This window comes from Adiantum capillus-veneris, chromosome 18, assembly GCF_014529385.1.
Source record: "Adiantum capillus-veneris isolate H3 chromosome 18, ASM1452938v2, whole genome shotgun sequence".
Lineage (NCBI taxonomy): Eukaryota > Viridiplantae > Streptophyta > Polypodiopsida > Polypodiales > Pteridaceae > Adiantum > Adiantum capillus-veneris.
Window position 1 is genome coordinate 27856735 of NC_140948.1, and position 3316 is coordinate 27860050.

The following is a 3316-nucleotide window of genomic DNA, read 5'->3' on the forward strand; positions in this document are numbered from 1 at the left end:
CTTAGGGAAGCGGTGGAAAAAGTTATCATGCCTATATAGACAAATAAGAAATTACTAGGTCAAGAATTTATCAATTAAGACTATAAATTTAACCTTGGATGGGTTACGGTTGAATACAAAGGTTAAGTCTAGATTTTGAATTATTTACCTAATGATTAGACGTCCTTTTTATAAGGATAAGAAGTTATGGCACAAAAAAAAGAACCCGAGCAAATCCTACATCTGATGATGAGGACGTGGCTCCAAAACGAACTAGAGCGTCGCACGACGACGAATCGGGGCCTATTAGTAGGCCTACGGAGGAGAGTCTTCAGGCGCCAGCGTAGCAGCAGATGGCCAATCTATCCCAAGTGGGTGTTCCATTATTCAATTAAGTCTTTAATTAGTTTAAGTTCTTTTATAAGTTAGCATTGCATACGTAAGAAGAATAAACTGGCTAGAAACGGAAGGTAACTCCCAGCGTGCAATCGTTTATAATGTAGGAAAGAATTGTTTGGGTTAAAACTGGTTGAATTAGGAAAGATATGTTTGATCATCCTTAAGACAGCTTGTCTCAAGACACCTCCGACTCCTTGAAATATTTTGATGATAATGATTGGCTTTCTAGCCAAAGATAAGTCGGTTACCCCCATGAACGTTGAGTTTCTACTCCGTGTCATGTCTTGATGTTTCTACATAAGTTAGGATACCGTTTTTTTAGTCCTAGGGGAGCCGCCCGGTTGTGGGCAACTGGTTTGGTGTATGGGCCCCCGGAACCTTGGGTGGGGGTTTATCCACTCTGGATTTGAATAAGGAATGGGTGCCGTTTTTCACCCTTAGGTGGTCTTGAGACAAGAAGAGTACTGGTCATGGTTATTATGGACAATGTTTTGAGTACCTTGTCTTAAGTTTAAAGATGTCCGTTTTCTAAAAGAATGCTTTCAATGTTGTCTTTAATAATTGATTGAAGGAATTACTATGATGGAACGTAAAAGAAACCATTATTTTAAATGTTGAAACAACGTGATAGTAATTAGAAATTAAATGAATCATGTGTGAGTGCGGGGTGGTAAGTGGGGATTGACTAAGGTTGTCAATCAAGGAAGGGTGGACGTGATTAATCAGGTAACTATCCATCCCTGCGCACTAAAACGTTTTAGAAACTTCTTCACTTGGAAGAGGAATCCACCAACGACTGTGCCCTCACATATGTTAGGGGGAAAAAAGCGTCGGCTAAGGAAACCATAATTTGAATGATGAAGTTATAGGGCCGGAATAAGAATTTTTTTGTAGGCCGTTTGAATACGTTGTCTCGTTTCCGCTGCGAGACAGGACTAGGTCTTCTTCTAAGGCTATAGACCCAAACCATTGTCAATGGCAAAGGTTTATTCCTTGGATTTTTCTTGTCTAGAGACTCCGATTTTTATAAGTCCTAGAGACTTGTCAAGGATCCCATCCCGATCTTGGTGTAGGCGGATTGGGGATCTTACAACTACTCAATTTTAAAATTTATACATTGATTATATATGTTTTGATAAATGTATGTCAAGTTTTGTATCTTTATTGTATGGACAACTATAGTGAGTGCTTTGAAGAAAGGATGGAATGTTGTTGCCATTGAGATGGATCCTTTACAAGTAAGATTCATCCAGCAATGTGCTATTGCACTCAAGGAGTTTCTGGATGAATTTCAAGAAGTTGGTATGAAAAACATGGTAACACATCCAAGGGTTGTGGATGCATTAGGCGAACCACAACCTTCCTTTGGACAAGACAAAGGAATGCAATTTGTTGATCTAGAACCTTATGAGGAGCCAAATGTGGTGGATACAAGAGATGGGAGCGTTCATGGTGATGGTGGTGGTGGAGGTGAAGATGATTCTCCTCCAACTAATTATGAAGAGGATGAGGAAGACAAAGAGGAAGAAGAAGAGTTTCCAATCAATCCATAGATATTTGGACTTAATTTAGTATTAAGACCAAGTTTTGATATTTTTTTTGTGAAGAACTGGAAAATAATTTTGCCTATGTTTATTGTAATGGTTTCTCTTAACTTTTAGAAAAAATTTAGTTTTTGTGCAAGTTTGAATATTTCTTGCATTGAAAGTTAATTTTAGTTTTTAGTTTTGTTTATGAAGCTTTGTTTCAAAAGTAAAGATAATCTTGTTAGTTGCCTTTTTCTAAATTAGATGCAAAATTTGGAGATTGTAAATTATAAACTTGTTATTCTTTGTATTTTTTATCACAATAGTGAAAGCACAAAGTTTATGTTTTATTAATTGGTCAAAAATTGATGTGATTATGGAGATGTAAATTTTTTGAGTTAAACATGTGATTATAAATTTGTCAATTCTCCAATGTTTTCAAGATCTTTCATTGTTAAATGAAGGATGACATAAAAATTTCAAGGATTTTTAGCCATAATTTTTTAAAAAAACTTTTGCAAACTCAAAAGCTCATTTTTGAGTTTTTTGGGCTATTTATGGCAGTCAAAACTACACCTCATGCCCTGATGTAATTTTTGATGAACCCGTTTTTTATTGAGCTCTAGTGGAACAAGGAGAGTTTGGCACAATATGTCACATACTTCTAGGAGATGATCAGATAAACAATTGATATATGTTCTCTATACATATGGTACAAATGTTTGTGGAAGCATCATCAAGAAAATCTCATCTCTCATTAGGAAGTATATAATGCTCAAGTAAAGTTTGAGCAAGTGCAATCAATCGGTGCAATGGATAAGCATGGAGATGGTTCCGATGAGTTTGATGCAATGGTTTGATGTTGCTTGCCTAATTATTTTTTGTGTGTTTTGTGTCTTACCTCTACTTCTATGTCTGTAGAAGAAGAAGTGCATGGATGGGCACACTGCTGCTCTTGTTGCCACCCTGCTGGCTCTAGGTCTATGAGACCTTTCTTTTTTTACTTGAAAACATTGAAATGAACACACTTTTATTTTTGTAGGGGATCTATTACACCATGCCTTATCTAAACAACCAAAGTCAAGTCATTTTGGGGATGTGATTTACACTTACCTCTCTAATCAGCAGGCAGAGAGATTCCTTACAGATCTTGCAATGATATACCCAATATAAACACCAAGTATGAGAAAATAAAGCTCTCGGATAAGGTTGCCCCTTACACATCTTACAAATATATACGTAGCATAGACATAGTTCAAGATCTTAGATGATGTGCCTCATATGTTTTATGAGAATGCACCTACAAAGTTTAATCCTTAAGATGGTATGAATTATCCATCTAAGTTGAGGGACCCGAAGACGGCCTAGCTATTTGGGAATGCCACCTAGAGCAGATGTGAAGAGGTTTATGG